Raw genomic sequence first — 27,844 nt, forward strand, 5'->3', positions numbered from 1 at the left:
GCTAGTGTGTGTCATCAACATGCATTAGCGCGATGAGGGGAAAAGATTTAAGGGGTAAAACCCACTTTTCTTGCCTGTTGGCACCTGTTTGTGTGTATTTGGGATCCATGAAACAGCCAACAATGTGAATTCAAACCATGGAGACGGATATGATGAAAGATATTAATTTTGCCTTGTTCCAAACAAGATTTTTCCCGCCTTGTAACGTTTACAAGCCAGTGATGTCTCCGAATATCCTCATTCCTGGTAGAAGTGCAACCAGATGACTGAAAATGCTCTTTTATTGGTTGTACTAACCAGGTCACTGCAACAACTAGTGCCTGTTTAACTTAAGAGGCAGTAGACAAGTGGAATGAAAGTAAATCACATCAAATATTCACTATTCACTTTGTTACCATGAATTGATTAAGGTGGACCCCGACTTAAACAAGTTGAAAAACGTATTTTACCATTTAGTGGTCAATTGTACGGAATATGTACTGTACTGTGCAATCTACTAATAAAAGTCTCAATCAATCAGTAACAGTAGTCAGTCACACGCCATTTGTGTTATTAGTCTCAACCCGCCTGACCAAATGCTAATGCTACGATAAATCTAATGTGTTTGCGTTGTCGCCGTGAGATAAATGCTGACATTTACTTTTTTATTTTGTTATTTACAGCTGATATGGATCATAAGGACTCGCCAGACCCACATGAATTCATCATTTACTGAGGGGACCACTTTCTGACCGTTGAGACAATGGGGGAAAAAAGGCTGACTTTTAATGTAAAATTTTGTACACTTAGTTTTTAATCATATTGTTTGTATCTCATTACTTTGTTTTTATTCACTTACACTTTAGTAAAAGAAATATGACCAAACATTCTCTGTCTATTTGAATTGCATTAATGTAGAAATATACGGTACCACACCGGCCTGATCTGTATTAAAGGGGAACATTATCACAATTTCAGAAGGATTAAAACCATTAAAAATCAGTTCCCATTGGCTTATTTTATTTTTCGAAGTTTTTTTCAAAATTTTACCCATCACGCAATATCCCTAAAAAAAGCTTCAAAGTGCCTGATTTTAACCATCGTTATATACACCCGTCCATTTTCCTGTGACGTCACATAGTGATGCCAATACAAACAAACATGGCGCATAGAACAGCAAGCTGTAGCGACATTAGCTCGGATTCAGACTCGGATTTCAGCGGCTTAAGCGATTCAACAGATTACGCATGTATTGAAACGGATGGTTGTAGTGTGGAGGCAGGTAACGAAAACAAAATTGAAGAAGAAACTGAAGCTATTGAGCCATATCGGTTTGAACCGTATGCAAGCGAAACCGACGAAAACGACACGACAGCCAGCGACACGGGAGAAAGCGAGGACGAATTTGGCGATCGCCTTCTAACCAACGATTGGTATGTGTTTGTTTGGCATTAAAGGAAACTAACAACCTATGAACTAGGTTTACAGCATATGAAATACATTTGGCAACAACATGCACTTTGAGAGTGCAGACAGCCCATTTCAGGCGCTAAGAACATATATTTTTCCACGATTTCAGCACTCAGGTTAACCATACCTAAATAGACACAAAATACTGACATACCCTCATCCGCTCTCTTTTCCTGAAAGCTGATCTGTCCAGTTTTGGAGTTGATGTCAGCATCTGCTTTGAGTGTCGCAGGATATCCACACATTCTTGCCATCTCTGTCGTAGCATAGCTTTCGTCGGTAAAGTGTGCGGAACAAACGACTGACCATTTCGTCGGCTTTCCCCACAGCCTCGTATTTTGAACAAATTTCGTCCAATTTCTTGCAACTTGAATCCGTCCCTGTTCGTGTTGTTACACCCTCCGACAACACACCGACGAAAGTGAGAAAATGGCGGATTGCTTCCCGATGTGACGTCACGCTCCGAGAGCGAACAATAGAAAGGCATTTAATTCGCCAAAATTCACCCATTTAGAGTTCGGAAATCGGTTAAAAAAATATATGGTCTTTTTTCTGCAACATCAAGGTATATATTGACGCTTACATAGGTCTGGTGATAATGTTCCCCTTTAACGCCCGTGAACTGTGGAGGAAACATAAACCACACAAGTCTACAGGAATCTTTAGTGCCAGGAACTAAAGGTTCTAGGAGCTCAGAGCTCCTGAACTTTTGGTGGAAAAAAGCCTGTAGTCGTTTTAAATAGAGAGACAGACATTATAATAACACACATTACCATGAATTGATTAACGTGGACTTAAACAAGTTGAAAAACTTATTCGGGTGATACCATTTAGTGGTCAATTGTACGGAATATGTACTGTACTGTGCAATCTACTAATAAAAGTCTCAAACAATCAATCACAGCCCGTGTAACAATAGCTTTATGAACAGAGAGGTGTGAAAGAGAACGCTAATAAACTAACCTTTGAGATGCTGTTCATCTTCTCGGTTCCGATGTTTTGTTCTTATTTGCTTTCCTCTTAATGCGGGTTGGACTAATTTGTACATGTATGCTTGGATGCTAAAATCATCAGCATCAAAACCTCAAGCTAGCAGGATGATCTGTACGGGGAGGAGCGAGCAAGCAAAGTTTATGGTGGCTCTTTATTTTTTCATTTTTTGCTACTGGTCTCATAAAGTAACCCCAGCAAATAGGGGGAATCTATTGTATTGTATAAATAATGCTATCAGTACCATTTAAGCATCGTTTACTGTAAGTGCATACCTGCCAACTTTTAAAATCAGAAAAACCTAGTAGCCAGGGTCCAGGGGCCGCAGGCCCCGGTAGGTCCAGGACAAAGTCCTGGTGGGGGGTTCAGGGAGCCCCCCCGACGCAAAATGATTATTAGCATTCAGACAGGTTAAAATGTTGCTAAAACCATCACTTTTCTATCAGTCACAGTGACTTTTCAAAACAAAAATATTACAGCAAAAATCATATGGGTTGATTGACATGTTTATTCTGTAAGCTAACTTCAATAGTTTGAAATTATTTTGACAGTTAATGCCAGTTATCCTGTCAACCTTTCACAAGACTTTAATTTGTTAATTGAAAGTATAAACAGTATAAACACTTTTTACAGTAAACAAATGGTAAAACAATACTAAACAATTCCATTAAAAAAAAATTGGTGTCATTATTAACTTTCTGTCCAAGCTTGTATAATCTACTGCCTTGTTCAATTGTAAAAAATATTCTGTGCCTAAAATTCACATTTCTATCACAATAATCATACTGTAAACATGGTAAGCTAACTTCATTAAAATTAATAGTCCTGTCAATAGCATGGAATTACAATTCAAATGTAGTTTTTTTGTAAGCCTTTCAAAAGAATTCAAAATATGAAAAATTAATGAAAATTAATTTAAGCCTTCAGACACTTGAAAAGTGGCACATCACATCTCTAATGTAATCATTTTAACTTTTCAACAGAAATAGCACTGCAAAAATATTAAGGACATACTTCTGTATTTTGGTAGTTATGCTGTCAACATTTAACAAGATTTCTTCAACTTGGACTTGAAAGCATAAATAGTATAAACACTTTTAACAGTATAACAGTACTAAACAATTCCAATAGATAACATTGGTGTCATTACCTTTTTGTGGCTAAAATCCAAATTTATTCTAGTCCATGCTCAATTATTGCCTGCGTAAATAAAACTTCGGCATTTATCACATCCAAAGAATCTGTTTGGGCGACGAAAAACGTTGAAAGTGTTCCACTTGTATCGCTAGCAACGGCATTAGACTTGTGTTTTTTTGTCCCAACGTGGTCTTTTACATCGTTAATTCCTCCGTGTCCGATCGAAAAATCTTGTCTGCACAAGGTGCAATTCGCGTAGTTTTCACCCTTTTTGGAACGGATAATTATTCCCGGATAGGCTTTTGAATATTCTTCACGGAATGACTGCAGTTTTCTTTTCGGTTTAAGACTCGTTTGCGATTTTTCTCCGGCTGATTCCATGATCGTTCGCTCGTTTGGAAACAATGGCAACTGGTGCCTCGTGCTTAGCAGCGGTGCTATAAATAGCCTCGCGCATGGCATTCGGAATGGCTCGATAGGAAGTTACGGGAAGCAGTGTCGATTGTCATTGTTGTTACGCGATTTCGTGAATAAAACTTAAAAAAAAATTTTTTTTAATTAATGAAAAACCGTATTTTTTATCACTGCAACCGTAACCCGGAATAGGTTGATGAAAACCGTACTAATTACGGGAAAACCGGAGTAGTTGGCAGGTATGTAAGTGGCAAATAGCTCATTTAAATTTTACGAAACTTTAGGACTTCATTTTTCTTAAATTGTTGTAGTCTTGCATATGTTGGTTTCCCTGTCTTACAATCACACCTTCGCACAACGTGGTGAAAACGCAAGCTATATTGGGTTTTAGCATTGCAATGAGTACCGTTCATACTGAATGCTTTGGTGCAAACTAGTAGAAGAGAAGCAACAGTCAGAGAGGAAGAGCTGAAAAAGGGGTCGGGGAGTGGTTTGAATCAGGGGGAGTCAGTCCCACAGGGGGCTTTAATGACCTTAAGGACAGTGGTTTGGTTTGTGAAGATGGGAGTCGCACTGAGCTTCCAATGTATCACATTTTCTAGTTTATCTCAGAACACACAAACACACACATACGCATAATGCCCCTTTGATATGTTCTCAGTCAGCTGACAACAGTGTCATCTGATTCCTGCAGGAAGACAAACATTTTGGTAAAATAATATAAATTAGAGCATTATCAACAGCTTTAGGAAGAATCCCTGTTTTAGGATTGTGTTGTGGTCAGATTAATGACTCAATATTGAAGAACAGTCAACTGTGAGCTTTATTCCGTTTACAGGCATCCTGCCCACAGTTTGACTAATATACTACATGTTGATACTGTCAATAATGTCATATAGGCTGAAACCCACTGATGTAACAACTTTTCCGAATGAAACTGCATCTATCTATTCACCAATCTATAAAAAGAAAATGAATGAAATGAAGCTACACATGCACAGAGCAGGCGCTAAAGTGCAACTAATCAAAACATTTTTCCGCAATTGACAGTTTCTGGCGGCGTGAGAGCCCAAAATAGACGCACATTAGTGCCTCGGGTAACTTTCTGTTTTTTTCATTGAGAGTTTAAGAGAAGGACCTGTGACCACACAGTTTGTGACTACTTGAAACTAAAAATCACATGAAATCACGCTGCTGCACAATTTTCAACCAGTGTTGTTCCTCCCTCTGTAAGAGCAACATTAAACTAAATCATCTTTTCTGTTTGATATTTGCACAGGGATTTCCAGGACACAAGATCAGTTTGGACAAATAGACTGCAACAACCTCAAAAATGTAAAAACTATGAAAATGCCCAACAAAGTTTATACATTCAAATCTTCAATTACTGCCACAAACAAGCTTGCTTTGCAAAAAAATGTCCTAAACCGGATGAAAGGACGTTACTTAACACGGGAAATAAGGGGCAGTATAAATATAACACTCTCTATGGCTCTTTCAATGAACAGAAGAGGCTCCTTAATGAGCAAAGCCACTGTTTGCAAAGCGAAGCCCCTCTGTTTCGCTGGGCCCTCCAGGAGCCGGAGAAGGCTGACAATGCTGGCCATTCTTAGCTTTTTACTGCCCCAGATGACTGTCAGTGCCCCCCAACCCCACAGGCTGGTGGCAGGGTTCCGTGACCAGCACGAAGAAGAACCAGCCACAACTGAGACCAAGAACCAGAGGCCAGAGCGCAACGCCAGTCTACGGCCATGCTTCCTGCTGCAGATGTGTCAGTCTGTCCTGGAATGTACACATCTCACTAAATCCCGCCACCTCAACAAAAAAAAGTTTGAACTTAACATGTGCTCCAGCTGCTGACAAAACAGACAGAACAAGCTAAGAGTCTCATTTGGAGTATTTTGTCTAAGACTTCTTTTCGGAGCCTAGTCAGAGTCGGTACATGTTGTGATTAAGGTAGTCTCTGAGCCCTCCGAGATCCATGGCAGTAAACATCTCTGGGTGACAAGAGCAAGAACAATCTGACATTTGTCTCTGCGCAAAGTCAGGGCTAAGCCTGCTCTTCCTGTTTGCATGTATGTGCGAGTTCACCGGTTAACTCTGTGAAAGTACTGTCACCACAACACCCCTTAAGAGGTAGAATAATAAGGCAGGACAATTATGGCAAAAATAATAATCACGATTACTTCGATTGATATTGTAATCATGATTAATTCACACGATTATTGCTAATTTAAAAACATAAGTATTTATTGTACCACCAACCCTCAACTTTGAATATAGTTTAAAAAAAACGGTTATCAATTAGTAACAAATAAACCACAACAAGCAAAATAATAATTGTATTAACAATCACATTGTTTTCCCAATTACATGTTCCTTTTCCTCACACAACAATATTTTACTTACATTTTTTGTCAATTTCCCAGATATTCTGCTTTTAACAGCGGATTTCATTTTATTGGCCAATTATGGGACTCTGTCCGGGGTTACGTTAACGTGCAAATCATATCCCTTACTTCTTTTATTGACTTTAGTAATTATTGATTAGGCATATTAGCTTTGTGTCAAATAAAAGGTAACAACCATGGCGAGATCTCAAACTTCTCGTAGACGTTCTTTTTTTCCACTCATTCGCTCCTTATCCGTTACAAGCTCCTGAATTTGCATGTACATAGCGCGGGTCATTAATCTTTTTCTTTATTATTATATTTTCATGATCATCAGAAGCCATAATCGAAATCAAAATCTGATTAATTGCCCAGCCCTATAGAAAAACGGGGATGTGCGAGTATTAGTTATTGATTCTGACAAGCAATAAAAATGTTGAAGCAATTGGAATGCATTACTTGGTGACTACAACCAGCATTGGCGCTGTTTAGTCTGTCAACTCTTTTGTCATTCAAAAGAAGAACATCAGTCCAGGATTTCAAGATATAGACGATATACTATACAAATATGCCAGACCTTTTGATACTATCGTTATATTATAATGCATGTTTAATGTATATTCTAGCTGTGTGCAGCAAATTTGGCGGCGACAAGCGAAAAAACATCCTCAATGCAATGTAGCATTCTTGCTTGCGAGCTCGCAGCTGAAATCCCTCGCCTCCATGGCGCCAAATAAACTGTTTCGTACAAGTATCATTATCAATGGAGAATGAGGAAAAGCTAAAGATGATACGCTCCACACCGTCGGAAAACATGCCAACCGGTAAGCTAGAGCTTTTGAATGTAAACAGAGGTGGGCCGATTGATATAGATATTGACAGTAACAAAACCAAGTATAATAATATCATTATATGGTCGATACTACACTGTTTAGAATAATATATGCAGCTATCCCAGCTGCACCCAGGCAGAAGGCAGAGTACACCTTGGACAAGTCGCCACCTCATCACAGGGCCAACACAGACAGATCACCATTCACAAACACTTTCACATACTCGTATTTTTCGGAGTATAAGTCGCACCTGCCGAAAATGCATAGTAAAAAAGGAAATAAACATTAATAAGTCGCACTGGAGCCCGGCCAAACTATGAAAAAAACTGCGACTTATAGTCCGAAAAATACGGTAATTGGGACTAATAATGTAATCATTCAATGACCTTGAAAATTCCAGTTATCAGTATCAGCGTTAGTGTGACCAATATTGCTCCTGAAATGGATCGATACTCAAATTTTTAGTACCACCAAAAACGAATGTAAAGTATTAAAAAAATTGAATAATAAGTGCTTAATACATTTACAAAGAAGTGTGGATAGAACCATGTTACAAAAGAAAGTAATTAGCTATTAACAGTAAATTAACAAGTAGATTAATAATAGGTTTTAGAAAATAATACAACCGGACAGGACGCAATATGTTACCTCATATGTTAGCAGCCAAAGTAGGAGCCTTTGTAACCCATTTTGAAATGGTTCTTTTATCGTTTACATACAGTACCGAATAATATATTGTAATGTGTATCGTTAACGCAGGAAGTATTTTGCAATATAGACTTTAGGCCAGGGTTAGGGAACCTATGGCTCTAGAGCCAGATGTGGCTCTTTTGATGACTGCATCTGGCTCTCAGATAAATCTTAGCTGACATTACTTAAAGGGGAACATTATCACAATTTCAGAATGGTTAAAACCATTAAAAATCAGTTCCCAGTGGCTTATTATATTTTTCGAAGTTTTTTTCAAAATTTTACCCATCACGGAATATCCCTAAAAAAAGCATCAAAGTGCCTGATTTTAACCATCGTTATATACACCCGTCCATTTTCCTGTGACGTCACATAGTGATGCCAACACAAACAAACATGGCGGCAAGAACAGCAAGCTATAGCGACATTAGCTCGGATTCAGACTCGGATTTCAGCGGCTTAAGCGATTCAACAGATTACGCATGTATTGAAACGGATGGTTGTAGTGTGGAGGCAGGTAGCGAAAACGAAATTGAAGAAGAAACTGAAGCTATTGAGCCATATCGGTTTGAACCGTATGCAAGCGAAAACGACGAAAACGACACAACAGCCAGCAACACGGGAGAAAGCGAGGACGAATTCGGCGATCGCCTTCTAACCAACGATTGGTATGTGTTTGTTTGGCATTAAAGGAAACTAACAACTATGAACTAGGTTTACAGCATATGCAATACATTTGGCAACAACATGCACTTTGAGAGTGCAGACAGCCCAGTTTTCATCAATTAACATATTCTGTAGACATACCCTCATCCGCTCTCTTTTCCTGGGGGTCTGGCGGCAGATTTCTTTGACTTTATCGTTGGAAATGCATCTGCTTTGAGTGTCGCAGGATATCCACACATTCTTGCCATCTCTGTCGTAGCATAGCTTTCGTCGGTAAAGTGTGCGGAACAAACGTCCAATTTCTTGCCACTTTCGCATCTTTGGGCCACTGGTGCAACTTGAATCCGTCCCTGTTCATGTTGTTACACCCTCCGACAACACACCGACGAGGCATGATGTCTCCAAGGTACGGAAAACAGTCGAAAAAACGGAAAATAACAGAGCTGATTTGACTCGGTGTTTGTAATGTGTTTGAGAAAATGGCGGATTGCTTCCCGATGTGACGTGCTCCGAGAGCGAATAATAGAAAGGCGTTTAATTCGCCAAAATTCACCCATTTAGAGTTCGGAAATCGGTTAAAAAAATATATGGTCTTTTTTCTGCAACATCAAGGTATATATTGACGCTTACATAGGTCTGGTGATAATGTTCCCCTTTAAGTTTAATTTATTAAGTTAGGCTCATGACGCAGTAAGTTGAATGATGCAGACACATTAGTTACTGGACAGACTTTGTATCTGTCGGAGACAGAATTGGGGTTTTGGTGCAGTGTGTGGGTGTGTCTGTCCGGTTAGGGGAGGTGCTCGTACTGTGGACATGACTTTGACTGTGACGTCACGTAATTCAGGAAGTATTTAGGCAGCGTCCATTCCCGTCATTAGGGAGGAAGGAGGAAATAGAAAAAAATTAACATGCCATATTGATGTTAAACATTTTAATTTATGTTTAATATACGCTTTACTATACGCTTTTTTCGATTATAAAATTTCCAACATTTGCTTGCTTCACAAACAACTTTATTAAAATCACCTCAACTGCACTCATATCTCAGTGTATTTCTTCAGGAATAGCGCGTCAAGCAAATTTGGAACTAATCCATGCCTACCTCTCAATGACCACTAGTAAAGTGGTTGCAACATAAGGTCGACAAAACAGCCTGCAATAAGATCATCACCCCAACCGACAATTCGGAACTGTATCATCGCGACAGGACTAGATCCATCCAGGCACTCAGCAACATCCCACCCTCATTCACCCATGCGGCAGCAGGTTTCGGACCACCTGTCTATACTTCTGCTTTTGAATGTACATTTATGAACTGTAGTAAAAAAAACCTAATATATAATATAAAACATATGATCTGACACTGGTGTATTATTACATCAAAGTGGAAAAGCTTTATGCTTTGAGGTAGGCTGGCACTTAATTGGTGTTAACGAGCTGCAGATGTGGAGGTGGGGACAATGTCTAAATAGCTTGAGGTGAAATGTTTGGTGAGCACTGCCAATGAAGATGAACGTAAAGCAATGCATTCCTCCCGAGCTTCACATTCATCTGCTCATAGGAAAGCAGAGGAGAAGGGAAGTTGGCAGCGTTCGCATTACAACAAACACTCTTACACGAAAAACATGCTCTGGAGGCAGAAGAGGCAAGGTTATGCAGGAAAAGAGAGCAATTCACTCGGTATAGTACCGAATATGAGTCATTAGTATCGCGGTACTATACTAGTACCTGGTATACCGTACAACCCTGCTGGACAGTCAAATCACAACAGCAAAGGCACAACTTAGTGCAATAACAGCAACAAAAGGAAAAGACTGTGGGCTTTAGTGCTCTTGCAAGGGCTGGTGAACAGGACAGCAAGCTACTTGTGGTACCAGCTCAGGTGGAAGAAGAGGAGCAGTCGCAATAGCTGGCGGTGATCCACAAAAGGAAAGGTGGACTCTAAACCAATAGATTGTGATGGGCTCTACAGAAAATAGACCACTGGTAGCTAAAAGTGGCCAGGCCATTGAATATGAACCAACAGCAGTAAACAGTACATCCACAATAAACCAGGATCAGCAGCTACAGCAAAAGGACTACACACAAACAACCGTTTGTTTGCCACCAGGATGTTGCAATGGAGCATATCAATCCATCTGCCAAGTTGTTATATGGACACTACCACACACACATCCACCAATAAAAGATCTTGCTGTCACAACCCCAAATGAGAACACCATGAAACAGCAAGCTCTTGGCGGACCTGCTGTTTTTCACTGAACAAACAGCACGCACCATAAACAACACAAGGGACATCATTTGGTACTGAGCTATCGCCAATCTGCCCTGTGTTTGCCAGCTCTGGTGCAGGCTCACCTACATGGAAAAGATGATGTGCAGCAGAACTGGCCGTAGGCAGGCATTGGAACGCTGGATGGAGTGGGGGGGGGGAGATGATCAGTACATCAAGGTCTGGCACACCTTTGAGGAAGTTACCGGGAGCGTGAGGAGCAGAGCTGCAAGGACAAGGAGGAGCAGTAGCTGCACCCCAGACCAGGAAGATCTCTGACACCAGGTTCTATTTTAACAGCAGCCGAGAGCTAATACCCAGGCTGCAATTCAGGAAGAGGAAAAAGAAGTAGAAGAAAAGGAGCAGCCAGACGCTGACTGCTGAGCACCGATTGGACGTCGACTGGCAGGAACACTACGGCATCTTCCCTGAGGGCGCCAGCAATCAGCTCATCAGGCTCTGGTCATGGACAAGCATTGGCAGAATTAGCAGACGTCGTCCACCAAGGGGCTTAAAAGATGTTCAGCTCCAGCCCCAGTGGGCCCGACGCCACCTTCAGTTCCGTCTCCAGTGAGCCCGACGCCACCTTCAGCTCCATCTCCAGTGGGTTCGACGCCACCAGCTTGGCCGCCTTCAGTGGGTTTGACCCAGCGAACTCGTCGCTTCCAGTTCACCTGCTGCAGAGGCCACTGTCTGGCGCCCGCATTCCTCTTCGTCGGCTGCAAAGATGGCCAGTCCCTGGACATCATCCGTGCCATCAATAGCAACGCCCAGTACCCAGGCATGGGTCTTTGCAGTTGCTGGAGTTCTGTCTCATTGGCCAACGATGTGGCCATTCTGTGGAGACCCGCCTCGCCAGCTGCAACTTGTTTGCACTCACTGGCACCACTTGGTCAGGCGACATCCTGTTACTTTGGAATTGTTCAGTTTTTTTCTGGGATGTCTGGAGTCTGTATCTTGGGAGAAGGATACTGTCAAGATCTAGTTCCTGTTGCACTGTGTTTGTGTTCCCCATGTGCTCATCTAGGTCATTTGTTGCACCTGTGTCTTGCCATTGCCTGGTTTCCTCCAATCCACTCTGTCCTTCCTCTTGTGTCTAATCCAGGTGAAATCAGTTGTCCAAGTCAGTGTTTTTCAACCTTTTTTGAACCAAGACACATTTTTTCATTGAAAAAATCCGGAGGCACACCAACAGCAGAAATCATTAAAAAATGAAACTCAGTAGACAGTAAAAAGTCGTCGTCGCAATTGTTGGATATGAATTTAAACCATAACTAACCATGCATCACTATAGCTCTTGTCTCAAAGTAGGTCTACTATCAAGCCCTGTCACATCACGCCGTGACTTATTTTGAGTTTTTTGGTGTTTTCCTGTTTGCAGTGTTTTAGTTCTTGTCTAGCGCTCCTATTTTGGTGGCTTTTCCTGATTTGTTGGTATTTTCCTGTTGCAGTTTCATGTCTTCCTTTGAGCGCTATTCCCCGCACCTGCTTTGTTTTAGCAATCAAGAATATTTAAGTTGTTGCTATCTTTTTTTGTGTGGACTTTGTTGATTGTCATGTCATTTATGGATGTGGACGGCGTCTCTGCTCCACACGCTGTAAGTCTTTGCTGTCGTCCAGCATTCTGTTTTTGTTTACTTTGTAGCCAGTTCAGTTTTAGTTTCATTCTGCATAGCCATCCCTAAACTTCAATGCTTTTTCTTAGGGGCACTCACCTTTTGTTTATTTTTGGTTTAAGCATTAGACACATTGCCTCCCACTGTCACCTGCATATTGTGATCACGACAAACCATCGTCATCTCACACAACGTGTTCCCGACATCTACAAAGCAATTAGCTACCGGCTGCCACCTACTGATATGTAAGAGTATTACACGGTTACTCTGCCGAGCTCCAGACAGCACCGACACTCAAACACAACACATAATTTCCATCCATCCATTCATTTTCTACCGCTTATTCCCTTCGGGGTCGCGGGGGGCGCTGGAGCCTATCTCAGCTACAATCGGGCGGAAGGCGGTGTACACCCTGGACAAGTCGCCACCTCATCGCAGGGCCAATACAGATAGACAGACAACATTCACACTCACATTCACACACTAGGGCCAATTTAGTGTTGCCAATCAGCCTATCCCCAGGTGCATGTCTTTGGAGGTGGGAGGAAGCCGGAGTACCCGGAGGGAACCCACGCAGTCACGGGGAGAACATGCAAACTCCACACAGAAAGATCCCGAGCCCAGGATTGAACCCAAGACTACTCAGGACCTTCGTATTGTGAGGCAGACGCACTAACCCCTCTACCACCGTGCTGCCCAACACATAATTTGCAGACTATAATTACTGGTTTGCAAAAAATATTTTTAACCCAAATAGGTGAAACTGCATAATCTCCCACGGCACACCAGACTCTATCTCACTTTACACCAGTGTGCCGCGGCACAGTGGTTGAAAAACACTGGTCTAAGTACTCTGTTCATTTAGTTCTGTGTTTGCTGTCTCGTCTTTGTCTGATCGTCATGTCTTTTGTGGAATTATTGGAATAAAACTTTTGAGCAGCACGTCAGTGTTCCTTTTTACCTTGCTTCCAGGCAATTGGGTCAACCTCACTGAGCCACCATATCCAAAACCGTGACACCTTGTGTGATTATTGGAAGACATTTAAGATGTTAAAAGGCTGTCCAGCTTTGCACTAGTCGTTAGAGTGTCCGCCCTGAGATCGGTAGGTTGTGAGTTCAAACCCCGGCCGAGTCATACCAAAGACTATAAAAAGGGGACCCATTACCTCCCTGTTTGGCACTCAGCATCAAGGGTTGGAATTGGGGGTTAAATCACCAAAATGATTCCCGGGCGTGGACAGCGCTGCTGCCCACTGTTCCCCTCACCTCCCAGGGGGTGATCAAGGGTGATGGGTCAAATGCAGAGAATAATTTCGCCACACCTAGTGTGTGTGTGACAATCATTGGCACTTTAACTTTAACTTAACAAGTAAACACGATGCAGGCCTGCTTGTATCGGAGCGCTTATATGAGGTATTTTAGATGTAAGGCTCTCAAGCCGATATAATCCGATATTTCCGATATCATTATATTTATTCTCGACCCATTTAGAAAATAAGGACATTTTAAGATAGAAAGTGAATTAACTATTAATAATTGCTAAGATATTGATAAGAGTAATAAAATAAATAAGCGTTGCTTCTTCCTTCTCCTCTTCGGACATGTTGCATTGTGCAAATGTAAACATGTGAGGTTCCTCAATCTAAATTGTTCAGCGTGTTTCAAACAAATAAACCCTAACTATAACTTTAGGGAAGGACCCTTGATGTTCCCATTTCACAAAGCAAAGTCATTCAAAGCGTGTTTGGAGGAGTTTAATGTGAAGAAGGGGGGGATTTTTCACTTTTGCTCATATCCAGAGGTGGGTAGTAACGCGCTACATTTACTCCGTTACATCTACTTGAGTAACTTTTGGGATAAATTGTACTTCTAAGAGTAGTTTTAATGCAACATACTTTTACTTTTACTTGAGTATATTTATAGAGAAGAAACGCTACTTTTACTCCGCTACTTTTATCTACATTCAGCTCGCTACTCGCTACTAATTTTTATCGATCTGTTAATGCACGCTTTGTTTGTTTTGGTCTGTCAGACAGACCTTCAAAGTGCCTGCGTTACTGGTGACGTTTCACTCCGTTCCACCAATAAAATGCAGTCACTAGTGACGTTTGACTCCGTTCCACCAATCAGATGCAGTCACTGGTGACGTTGGACCAATCAAACAGAGCCAGGCGGTCACATGACCTGACTTAAACAAGTTGAAAAACTTATTGGGGTGTTACCATTTAGTGGTCAATTGTACGGAATATGTACTGTACTGTGCAATCTACTAATACAAGTTTCAATCAATCAATCAAAAGTGTGAAGGAAAAAATACACTTTTTTATTTCAAACGTACATCCCGTCACAAGCCTAAAGACTGACTGCACAGTTCCTGTCTTCACAATAAAAGTGCCGCTCCATCGCGCCTGCGCTTTCAAAATAAGAGTCTCCGAAAGCCAGCGCAAACAAGCTAGCAAGCTACGGAATTTGCCGCCAATGTATTTCTTGTAAAGTGTGTGAAAACGAATATGGAAGCTGGACAAATAAGATACCAAAAACCAACCGCTTTCATGTGGTATTAGACAGAAAGGAGGAACTTTTTTTCTCCTGCATTTGAAAACGTGGACGTTAAGCACTGCTGTCAGGATTACAATCAATGCAAGTCATCAGAATCAGGTAATACACCAACTTATATTCTTGTCAACATGAAAGAAAGGAATCTATATGTGTTAAACATGCATGTATATTCAGTAAAACACCTTTAACATGTAAACAAAAACGGCAAAATAAATAAATATAAATGATATACTGTATATATCAATGTATGTGTATATATGTATATATATATATATATATATATATATATATATATATATATATATATATATATATATATATATATATATATAATATGTGTGTGTATGTTACTCATCAGTTACTCAGTACTTGAGTAGTTTTTTCACAACATACTTTTTACTTTTACTCAAGTAAATATTTGGGTGACTACTCATTACTTTTACTTGAGTAATAAATCTCTAAAGTAACAGTACTCTTACTTGAGTACAATTTCTGGCTACTCTACCCACCTCTGCTCATATCCCACATTAACCATGAGTCCTGCAAGGTTAGACGTGTGTTTAAAAAAAAAAGAAGAAAAGTTTGATTCCGCTTTCCGAAGCTCTGCAATGGAAGCGGTCCTGAGCGGCTGAAAATAGCCCCCAATCAATCCCCTGGCAGAATACATATCTGTGCTGTTAAAACATATAAATGTGCGACGCGCAGTGCAGATCAATGAATTCCAAAAGCATCAATATGAACACGCCGTTTGGCAGGAACAAGTGCTCCCCATTGGCTCGTACTTATTTCCTGCCCAGAGGGCTGTCCGGCATAGGGCCTCCCGGGAAAGTTTGCTCGTGAAAACAAAAGAGAGAGAGAACGAGAGAGAGAGAATGAGGGAGAGAACGAGAGAGAGAGAATGAGGGAAGTTGAACTTCAATGAAGAAGACGATATTCAATGAGCACTGAGAGCATTAAAACACTTTAGACTGTGATTTAGATGTTGTGGTCGACGCTTGGCATGGAAAGCTGTAGGCTGCCAATTGGTTGGAGCGGATAGCTTGCTCTTCAACTCGCAGAAAGCGAGATTCAACTCCACGGTAACGACAAAGCTTAGAGTAAACAGGTTTTTTTTTAAGGAATTGCCAAAAAAATAGGCCTTTGTGCTCTTTTCAACGTCACATTCAAGCACGTTTGCAAGCATCAGTGGTCAACCAACATCAAGAAGAAAGCGACTTGTGTGCTTGTTGGCAAATTTCGCTTCATCAGCACCTTGGTATTAACAGTGTTATTGCTGAATTGTTCAGAATGTGCACTTCATACCACAGTAAACACTGAGTTATCTCTATTCATTGGTTCCCACCCAGCCCTTACAGCCAATCCTTGTCCTGAAGTTATGTATCTGACTTGTCAACTTCTCCTACCTGCATTGTTTTAACATGTAATGCCAGATATACAACAGTGGTGATTGCTAAAGACTGCAAGGGAAGTTCAGCTTCCCCTAAAATATAAAAAAGTGGCCAAATATGTTCTTTTGTGTTTGCATTACGTTGACTAAACGCGTTAGGATGAGTTTAACTTGTGTTTACAATCAGCTAATTTGGCTACAGTTGGCGCAACTTTTTTCATTGATGTTGTAAAGTCACAGTGCTGCATCTAAACGAGACATCCATCAATACATTTTCTACCGCTTGTCCCTTTTGGGGCCGCGGGGGGTGCTTGAGCCTATTTCAGCTGCATTCGGGCGGTAGGGGGGGTACACCCTCGCCACCTCATCACACACTAGGGCCAATTTAGTGTTGCCAATCAACCTATCCCCAGGTGCATATCTTTGGAGGTGGGAGGAAGCCAGAGTGCCCGGAGGGAACACACGCAGTCACGGGGAGAACATGCAAACTCCACACAGAAAGATCCCGAGCCCGGGATTGAACGCAGGACTACTAAGGACCTTCGTATTGTGAGGCACATGCACTAACCCCTGTAAATACTCAACTTTGTGCCGACCAATCCACGCTGAGCGAATGAATAAGAGTGATCGAAAGGGGGTCGCCGAGCTTAATTGGATGACCAATCTGGGCTGAATTCCTTTTTGATTGACAGCAAAATAAGCGAATCAGCAATCTTGAAATATAAGGCTGGCTGAGTTTACCCGCGTCAATTTTGTCAAGAAGAGTACCTCAGATAAATTAAATAATGCCTGTAGCCACTGCATGTCGGCCACTGAACATCGTTGAAGACCAAGTACTACAAGATGTCATGAATAATGCCACAGGTGCAAACTACCTTCGAGGGGAACAATTACAACAAGGATAAATGAACTGTACTGCCCACACAAGAGCAGCAAGTTACAACTATTGGCTGATTCTGAATTTATTTCGCTTACCGGAGACCATTGGATCTCCGTAAGTAGTCACAACTACCTCGGAGTAGCTACATATCTAATAGATAAACAATGGAAATTACAATCCTTTGCTTTGGGCATTTTAAAAACTGAAGAAAGACATTTTGCTGAAGCATGCACAAGTCAGTTCCTTGAAGTTGCTAAGGACTGGAATATTACCGAGAAGGTCAGTACATTAGCGACAGACAGCGCTCACAACATGGTTGCTGCTTCAAGAGGTTTACCATTTCAACATCTGCAGTGTGTCGCCCATGCTGTACAGAGAGTTATCACCGTGGCGTTGTGTGATAGTGGATTTAATGTGCCTTTAGTTGAATGCCGAAAAATTGTGGGACATTTCAAGCACAGCCCTGCTTATACATCTGAGTTGAAAGCACAACAAGTAGCACATGGCAGAAAGGAGGAGGTACTTGTCCAGGACGTGCCTACACGCTGGAGTTCGACTCTGGCAATGATCAAGTGGATCCAGCACAACAAGGAGCCACTGAGAGCAACATTGGCCCAGCAGAAGCACAAATTATCTCTGTTAACACCAGTACAACTTGACAACTTGGAAAAGCTAGAGGTACTGTTGGAGCCTTTCAGGTAAAGTGTTATTGTTTTTCTTAGTAATCTAATTTGCAGTATTTAAAAACATTGTATTATTTAGTATGTTTGTTTTTGCACCTAAGGTACATCAAATATCTCCTTGGTGGGTTAAAGTATGTGTCCTGTTCTGTTGTGCCCCCTGCGCTCTGCCATCTTCTGCGTACCATGGAGGTGTCCGATGTTGATCCGGATTACATACTCCGCTACAAGGCTGTATTTAGAACAGATCTCAACAAAAGAAAAAAGAACTTGAACCTGGCTCAGTTAAAAGTACAGTATCAACTTTATATCCCAGGTTAAAGGACATTCGATGCTTGCCACAGGCAGAAAAGGGCGAGGTGTGGCAAACTTTGAGTGAAATGCTAAAAGAAGGTGCACTTGGACTGTAACTGAACAAGAACCACCACCAAAAAAGATCTCGTTCTTGCTCATGGGATCAGAGTCAGAATCAGAGGACGAGGGAACAGGCACAGACAATGTTCTGGCACAGACAATGTTCTCGACAGGTACAAGGCTGAGCCTTGTGGGAGCATTGACACATGTCCCTTGGATTGGTAGTTAGCACATAGTGGGGCCTATAGTGAACTGGCACATTTTGCACGGAAATACTTAGCTGCCCCTGCTTCCATTGTACCTTGTGAAATACCTTTTTCATTGGCAGGTCACATTGTACAAAAAAAGAGATCAGCGCTGTCATCTAAAAATGCAAATAGGCTAGTTTGTTTAAACAACTGGTTAAAGAAAGAGTAAATGCAGATGTAAATGGTGCACTATGTTGAGTTGTTTAAGGATGCCTATTCGTGTCCATCTGTACCTTGTTGTTTGCTATATCATTGCAAATTATAACCAAATGTGCACCTAATTCTTACTATACCGTCATCAGGTTTTAAGCTAATCAATGACTTGCAGTTAAGCAAAACATTTAAAGGGGAACATTTTCACCAGACCTATGTAAGCGTCAATATATACCTTGATGTTGCAGAAAAAAGACCTTATATTTTTTTAACCGATTTCCGAACTCTAAATGGGTGAATTTTGGCGAATTAAACGCCTTTCTATTATTCGCTCTCAGAGCGGGAAGCAATCCGCCATTTTCTCAAACACCGAGTCAAATCAGCTCTGTTATTTTCCGTTTTTTCAACTGTTTTCCGTACCTTGGAGACATCATGCCTCGTCGGTGTGTTGTCTGAGGGTGTAACAACACGAACAGGGACGGATTCAAGTTGCACCAGTGGCCCAAAGATGCGAAAGTGGCAAGAAATTGGACGTTTGTTCCGCACACTTTACCGACGAAAGCTATGCTACGACAGAGATGGCAAGAATGTGTGGATATCCTGCAACACTCAAAGCAGATGCATTTCCAACGATAAAGTCAAAGAAATCTGCCGCCAGACCCCCAGGAAAAGAGAGCGGATGAGGGTATGTCTACAGAATATATTAATTGATGAAAACTGGGCTGTTTGCACTCTCAAAGTGCATGTTGTTGCCAAATGTATTTCATATGCTGTAAACCTAGTTCATAGTTGTTAGTTCCCTTTAATGCCAAACAAACACATACCAATCGTTGGTTAGAAGGCGATCGCCGAATTCGTCCTCGCTTTCTCCCATGTCGCTGGCTGTCGTGTCGTTTTCGTCGGTTTCGCTTGCATACGGTTCAAACCGATATGGCTCAATAGCTTCAGTTTCTTCTTCAATTTCGTTTTCGCTACCTGCCTCCACACTACAACCATCCGTTTCAATACATGCGTAATCTGTTGAATCACTTAAGCCGCTGAAATCCGAGTCTGAATCCGAGCTAATGTCGCTATAGCTTGCTGTTCTATGTGCCATGTTTGTTTGTGTTGGCATCACTGTGTGACGTCACAGGAAAATGGACGGGTGTATATAACGATGGTTAAAATCAGGCACTTAGAAGCTTTTTTTTAGGGATATTGCGTGATGGGTAAAATTTTGAAAAAAACTTCGAAAAATAAAATAAGCCACTGGGAACTGATTTTTAATGGTTTTAACCCTTCTGAAATTGTGATAATGTTCCCCTTTAAAAATGTCTGTAGAGACAGCAGGCGTAGAGCATGTAAACATGACTTTAAAGTCAAAAACAAAGTAGCTAAAGTGCAGATTGGAAGTGCACAGGGAACATGCAATAACAAAAAACAAGAGTCAATGATCGAGCCCTGAGTCCAGGGCAGGCTGGTTTATAAAGGACCCTGATTGGCAATGTGCAACAGGTGAGTCCAGATTACCAATCAGGGACAGGTGAGGGTGATAGTGCTCAACCCAGAAGAGCGGTGAAGGCAAAATGGATGTGAATTGAAAAATAAAGCGCAGGAAAGGAACTTACGTAATACAGAAATAGGGAAAAATACAAAAAGTCAAGCTTGAAATGACAGGTCCTGACAATAGTAAAGATACTAGTATGTGTGACAAGTAGAGAGCTGGGATGTTTATTAAAATTTCCTGAGAGTTTTCAGATGTTTTTTCTAGATCTTCCTGCCTCAGCAGAGCAAAAATAAAACCTGGCAGACAACTCTCACCATGGTCAGCCCTTGTTCAACCTGCTGCCATCGAGTAAGAGATTTCGGTCACACAGGAGACGGACAAACAGTTAAAAAACAGTGTTTAACCGATACTACAGAAAGGAAAACATTGTATTTAAGAACGGCTGACTTTTTACAAAGTTTAACACTTTTAAAAATAAAAATGTTAAGTCTATTTGCTTGTCTGTGACGTCAACAAAACAAAAATGATTAATACCTACGGTGGTCGAAAAAAGTCATAACAAGCGCAAACGCCACAAGACAATAATGTAATATTTGTGATATGTGTGTCTGTTTGCCTTTAAGGGGTTGTGTTGTTGTGTGTGACGGTGGCAAGAATGGCAGAGTGAACGGGGTCGCGCGAGAGTTTGGGTGTCTGTGTGTGGAGTGTTTAAGCATGAGTTGTAGCGAACAGCAGCTCTTGTTTATGTGTGTGTTTTGACTCCCTGAGTTAGCTACCACTTAATTAATCGTCAAAGTGTATCGCCAACTATGTTTCTCCTTCTCCACTGCAATATCCATAAATTACACAAAAAAAACAACTTTCAGCTACAGCACAATTGCAAAAGCCACAACGCAATAATAATGCCGCAACACTAGGGGTGTAACGGTACGTGTATTTGTATTGAACCGTTTCGGTACGGGGGTTTCGGTTCGGTTCGGAGGTGTACCGAACGAGTTTCCACACGAACATATTAAGTAGCCGCCTCCGCTTCCTTCTGCCTCTGTCTCTGTCAGTCCTCTACACAGCACCCAGCATTGTCCCACCCACACAACCATCTGATTGGTTACAAACAGAGCGGTAACAGCCAATCAGCAGTGCGTATTCAGAGCGATAACAGCCAATCAGCAGTGCGTATTCAGAGCACATGTAGTCAGTGCTTAGCGTTTAGCAGGTAAGCATCAGTCAGCAGACTCTCCCCAAATTATAATAAACACCTCCCAGTCAACTACTATTAACATCATTATGAGCCCGTTGACATTCTAGAAATATAAAAGGCAGTTCAGCTCGCTAAGGCTAATTCGCTTTTAGCGTAACGTTAGCTCATTTTGCGGTGTGTGAGTGTGTGTTACGGACAGCAAAGCCCCGTCTGTCTGTTATTTCACTTTACCTTTTTCTGTGTTGATTGAGCTGTGTTAAAGCAGCAAAAAAGGACATTATGTTAAATGAAGAGTTTCTGTCTATGATAGTTGATATAATAATGTAACTGCATCATTAAGCCTACATGAACTCCATGGTGTTCAGGGATGAATAGTCTCTCCTATTGCTATTGTACCATTTTTTCAGCTATAGTTACATTAATCATTTGAAATGCAGCAGCCTAGTTTTGAATGGCAGGGTCCCTGCTATCACATGTTGATAAAAATATAAGATTTACATAATAAAAATCAACTAATGTAATACATTAAGCATGATGAGTTGACTTGAAACTGTTTAATGTTGCACTTTTTATATGTAGAAGAAAAGTTTTGTCATTGTACTTAATCTGAGCAACAACTTGAGGCAGTTTAATGTTGATTAATGTGGGCAGAATTATTATAGTGTTCCCAATGTTAAAAGGACAAAGCCATTGTTTACAAATTTGGTAAATAAATAACCAAAACATTTATATTTTGTTGTTTTCTTACTGTCCCGAAAATGAACCGAACCGTGACCTCTAAACCGAGGTTACGTAAAGAACCAAAACATTTTGTGTACCGTTACACCCCTACGCAACACAACATTAAGTCACAAAAGATGCGACAGACAACGGAAGTGACAGCGGAGCTTGGTTACGGCGCACTGACTTCCGGAACCCAAGAAGTCATTTCATTTAATCAAAAACAAATAAATACAAGAGCTGGATCAAGGAAGCTAAATAAATTAGGAAGCGAGGGACCTGTCCCATCAACAGGGATGAGGGTGAATACATGCTTCCGCACACCTGGAACGCAGCTCATCAGCGATGCCAGTGCAGAGAAAAGATACTGTATGGCCAGGTCGGGGAACTCTAAATAGCAGGTGAATCTACATGTACTCTTAAAATGTTGGTTATTGTAGTTTTATTGAAAGTGCCTTGAATGTTGAGAATGTGAGCAGAAAAGGTTTTTTCTCTTGTTAATTCAACCTAAAGTGTTGGTTGCACTTTAATTAAATACGATATAAATGCATTGGCCATTAATTGTTGTTTAGTTGATTGTTTGTATTCTTAATCTATTTATACCTATTTCACTTACAATAAATTACAGGAACAGTGTCCAATATCCAGTATTTTTTTTCACAATCACACTGATTGAATTTTTTCCCCCAAAAAGTAACTGAATAGATTTCAACTTACTGAATCCTTTCGGATCGCATCATTCTAAAAAAAATTAGTCCGCCCCTAAATCGTATCGGCAACCACAAATATCAAATCAAATTGAATCGTTAAAACAAAACATTACACCATATTTATCACTGTTGCACTGCTGTTCGTACTGATATTTATGTATTTATTTTGAACATGCTATTTATTGTTTATATTTGTTTCCAACTGCACCTAACAAAGTAGCCACCTGTATTTTCATATTGCTCCCATGTTTTGAATACAATAAAGCGTTCTATTCTGTTCATCAAACAATCAAACTGTGAGCGAAGTTCTTAGCACTTTTACAATAATTAAGCCACTTGTTACACTTTGAAAACGTAATGAATTTTCATTAGGGCTGTCAAACGCTTAAAATATTTGATCTCGATTAATGGTAGTTTGTCCATAGTTAACTTAAAATTAATCTTGATTAATCGCAGATAAATACAATTTGTCATCATTAATAAGTGTACCCTGGACAGATCATTTTCAAGTTTTTATACCATGACTGGACAATTAGTTTGCTTAAATTAAATGTTTTTGAACAGCTCAACAAAAAGGACAAACACCCTTTTAAAGAGAATTTTAAAAAAAAATACCTGCAGTGCTTTGGTGTCTTGCCAGATTCTGTATTTTGTAGAAATAAGAGAATTTGCATTCGTCCTGTAGAACCACTTGCATTAAGAAGAGCAACAATATGTTTAGATACCAGTTTCACACATTACTAACACAAAATGTGGATTGTAACGATCATGGTTTGATTGTCAAAGATGTTTGGTAATGTAAAATGTGATATTTTTTCGACCTAAATAAATGCTTCTGATATTCTGTACATCATATGTTGCACAAGTTAAATGTATTCATATCTCTGCACGACAATGTCTTCACCTTCCGTATTTATCAATAAAATGTAATATTCAGCCTGTTAAACATTCGGTAATTGTGGGCCATCAATCAGAACAGGTTTTAAAATAATATACCGTAGCGATGGGAATACTGTGTAGTAAACTGTAGTTCCCCGATGTGGGCTGCAGAGGGCATGCCTGCAGTATTAAACCCCATCTCTGTGGGAGCGAAGAAGAAGTTGAGAAAGAGAAAGTGTTCAAGGATCGAGCAATCATGTGTGTGTCGTGCTTCTGCTTATTGAGTTTGACAGTGCTATTTGTGAACATACGTAAATAAAAGGCTGACTTGATCAAAGACAATTTACCGCCGTCGCTATTACAATATACTTTATTTAAATCTGCCAGAAAACATATATTTAGGTAGAAATATCACAGAATATCATTACAAAACATACTTGACAAAGCGTAGTAGGCGTCTTTTTGTTGATTTGTTGGTTAGACCGGATGTGAAGCGTAGCGCTATTTAGGGCTGGGCGATATGGCCTTTTATTAATATCTCGATATTTTCAGGCCATGGCACGATACACGATATATATCTTGATATTTTGCCTTAGCCTTGAATGAACACTTGATGCATATAATCAAAGCAGTATGATGATTCTATGTGTCTACATTAAAACATTCTTGTTCATACTGCATTAATATATGCTTATTTTAAACTTTCATGCAGAGAGGGAAATCACAACTAAGTCAATTTACCAAAACTGTATTTATTAAACAGTTATTAAGCAGTGGCACAAACATTCATGTCATTTCCAAAACAGAAAGTGCAAGATTGTCAGAGACATTTTAAAACGAGCTATGAGTGCACTTTTGTGCATGATGTCACTAAGATGACATATCAAAACAACACTAAATTAAAGTGCACTTTTTGTACAGATCGCCACTACAATAGCTTAAAACAAATAAAGTGCACTTTTGTGCATGATGTCACACAAGATATTTCAATAAGTGTCAAATAAAAAGTAGCTGCATAATAGAAAATCAAATAGCATATGTCCTTCGCTATGTGGTAGGTTCCTGCGGACGTTATCTCCTTCTGTTGTTGACTATTTTTTTCATACAGTGTTGATCTGGAAATAGTTGCCTCTGCATTTTGTTGGTGTGGCACCAAACGGAGATGTTGACATGCGGAGTTTCAAGCACTCCTTATTCTCTAGCGGGTGACTTTTCAAATGATGCTACATTAGCAGTGGTGCTACTTTTTGTAGCAACGCTTTTGCCGCATAATTGTTCAACATCTTCCCGCTTGAAGCCAAACCACCGCCAGACGATGGACCCCGTGCTGTTTTTCCTTGGGAATTAATTCTTCCTTCATTTGTTACCAGATTCGCACCTTCGCTCTCTCGTATTACCACCCGCACCGCACCGTTAGCATCACAGCTAACGTTACCATGTCGCTACCTGTCTGCTCCGCGGGAGCGTGTGATGTTGCACACGTGACGTATGTAAGAAGGTGCGCTTGTTTTAAGTCGCTGTGAGAAGGAGAGACAAGAAAGAGTGGGAAACGCATGCAGTGTAATGCCCGCAGCTAAAAGCAACTGCGTGAGAACGTATACTGGAATATCACGATATAGTCATTGTCATGTCTTTGTGATCATGTTTTGTTTTAGTTATGTCCTGTTGGTTTAAGACTTTCTAGTTCCTGTTTACGCTTCCTGGTTTGGTCACCATGACAACTTATTAGTTTCACCAGTCTCACGTGTTGGAATCACGCACCTGTTTGTAATCAAGAGGGAGTATTTAAGCCTGTCCTTTTCTGTTGGTCGGCTGTCGACATTCTGTCAAGACGTGGACTATGGTGGGGTTTGTTTTCCCGAGATGCATAAGAACTGGACCGGACATGGCGTGAAGGTAAAGATATGATTTTAATTCTAACAACAAAAAAAAGACTGAACAAAAGGTGCGCACAAGGCGGAGGTACAAACTTGGCTATGAAAACAAAACTAGCACAAAGGCAGAAACTATGAACATGAAACTAAAAGGACTTACTTCTGACACCCATGCTGTCCTTTGCTTCCCGTTGATACCATAGTTCATGCTTCATGCCATGCCACAGTAAGTCTTTTTAGTTCATAGTTTCTGCCTTTGTACTAGTTTTGTTTTCATAGCCAAGTTTGTACCTCCGCCTTGTGCGAGCCTTTTGTTCACTCATTTTTGTTAGAATTAAAATCATGTCTTTACCTTCACGCCATGTCCCGTCCAGTTCTTATAGGGGAACATTATCACAATTTCAGAAGGGTTAAAACCATTAAAAATCAGTTCCCAGTGGCTTATTTTATCTTTCAAAGTTTTTTTCAAAATTTTACCCATCACGCAATATCCCTAAAAAAAAGCTTCAAAGTGCCTGATTTTAACCATCGTTATATACACCCGTCCATTTTCCTGTGACGTCACACAGTGATGCCAATACAAACAAACATGGCGCATAGAACAGCAAGGTATAACGACATTAGCTCGGATTCAGACTCTGATTTCAGCGGCTTAAGCGATTCAACAGATTACGCATGTATTGAAACGGATGGTTGTAGTGTGGAGGCAGGTAGCGAAAACAAAATTGAAGAAGAAACTGAAGCTATTGAGCCATATCGGTTTGAACTGTATGCAAGCGAAACCGACGAAAACGACACAACAGCCAGCGACACGGGAGAAAGCGAGGACGAATTCTGCGATCGCCTTCTAACTAACGATTGGTATGTGTTTGTTTGGCATTAAAGGAAACTAACAACTATGAACTAGGTTTACAGCATATGAAATACATTTGGCAACAACATGCACTTTGAGAGTGCAGACAGCCCAGTTTTCATCAATTAATATATTCTGTAGACATACCCTCATCCGCTCTCTTTTCCTGAAAGCTGATCTGTCCAGTCCAGTTGGAAATGCATCTGCTTTGAGTGTCGCAGGATATCCACACATTCTTGCCATCTCTGTCGTAGCATAGCTTTCGTCGGTAAAGTGTGCGGAACAAACGTCCAATTTCTTGCCACTTTCGCATCTTTGGGCCACTGGTGCAACTTGAATCCGTCCCTGTTCGTGTTGTTACACCCTCCGACAACACACCGACGAGGCATGATGTCTCCAAGGTACGGAAAACAGTCGAAAAAACGGAAAATAACAGAGCTGATTTGACTCGGTGTTTGTAATGTGTTTGAGAAAATGGCGGATTGCTTCCTGATGTGGCGTCACGTTGTGACGTCATCGCTCCGAGAGCGAATAATAGAAAGGCGTTTAATTCGCCAAAATTCACCCATTTAGAGATCGGAAATCGGTTAAAAAAATATATGGTCTTTTTTCTGCAACATCAAGGTATATATTGACGCTTACATAGGTCTGGTGATAATGTTCCCCTTTAAAAAATGATTGCCATTAACGCAACTTTTAGATAACGCATTATTATTGCGATAATTTTTGACAGCCCTAATTTTCATTAATGCTTATCATTCACAGTCTCACAACAACTGCCACAATGCCAACGTATTCCTGGAAATACACTTACTGACCACTTCATTAGATACATGCTCAGTGCATTGTGTCTAGACAGGTGTCTCTAACCATGTTCCCACTATACCACATGACATGCAGTGTGTCATTAAATAAACACCACTTAGAGAAAGAGGAAATACAGACTGTGTACTGTTAGGCGGAGCTTAAAGGGAGCCATGTGAGTGTCACCTGACTACCTCCCTCCTTTTCTGCTCTAAGGCAAAGCGAGAGCGAGGCCAAGACTTGACCTGCTGTCAAATTTATGTTCAAGGAGCCGAGTACGTTCAGGAAGATCCTCCTGAGACGCCTTTTCTGCGCGCTAAGCCATGCCAGACGTCGTGCAACAGGAGCCCGCGCTACAACAACATGGCCCTGTCACTGATTAAGTGCACCTTTGGCCGAACCCTGACAGATAAAAGGCGGCCAACCTTTGGGATGGGAGGGGACAAGCGGCCTGCACCGCAACCTGTCCTCATGGTCACCCACATGTGAGGACAAAGACAAGACAAAAAAGACACAGGACTATCCAACAAGAAGGTGGTGGCGTGAAATAAGTCTGGGTCGTCAGCTTCAGCCGGCCTTGCCACACTGCACTTATCAGT

The 27,844-nt window shown here is 40.9% G+C and overlaps 1 protein-coding gene and 1 pseudogene across 2 annotated transcripts in view; one reads left to right on the forward strand and one right to left on the reverse strand.

The window, feature by feature from the left end:
- LOC133618515 (guanine nucleotide-binding protein G(olf) subunit alpha) overlaps window positions 1-27,844 on the reverse strand; it is a 162,714-nt gene that overhangs the window by 56,089 nt on the left and 78,781 nt on the right. The gene's annotated exons all lie outside the window — the stretch shown is intronic.
- Window positions 17,192-27,734, forward strand: LOC140679584 (E3 SUMO-protein ligase ZBED1-like; annotated as a pseudogene).

Source organism: Nerophis lumbriciformis, linkage group LG19 (assembly GCF_033978685.3).
Source record: "Nerophis lumbriciformis linkage group LG19, RoL_Nlum_v2.1, whole genome shotgun sequence".
Lineage (NCBI taxonomy): Eukaryota > Metazoa > Chordata > Actinopteri > Syngnathiformes > Syngnathidae > Nerophis > Nerophis lumbriciformis.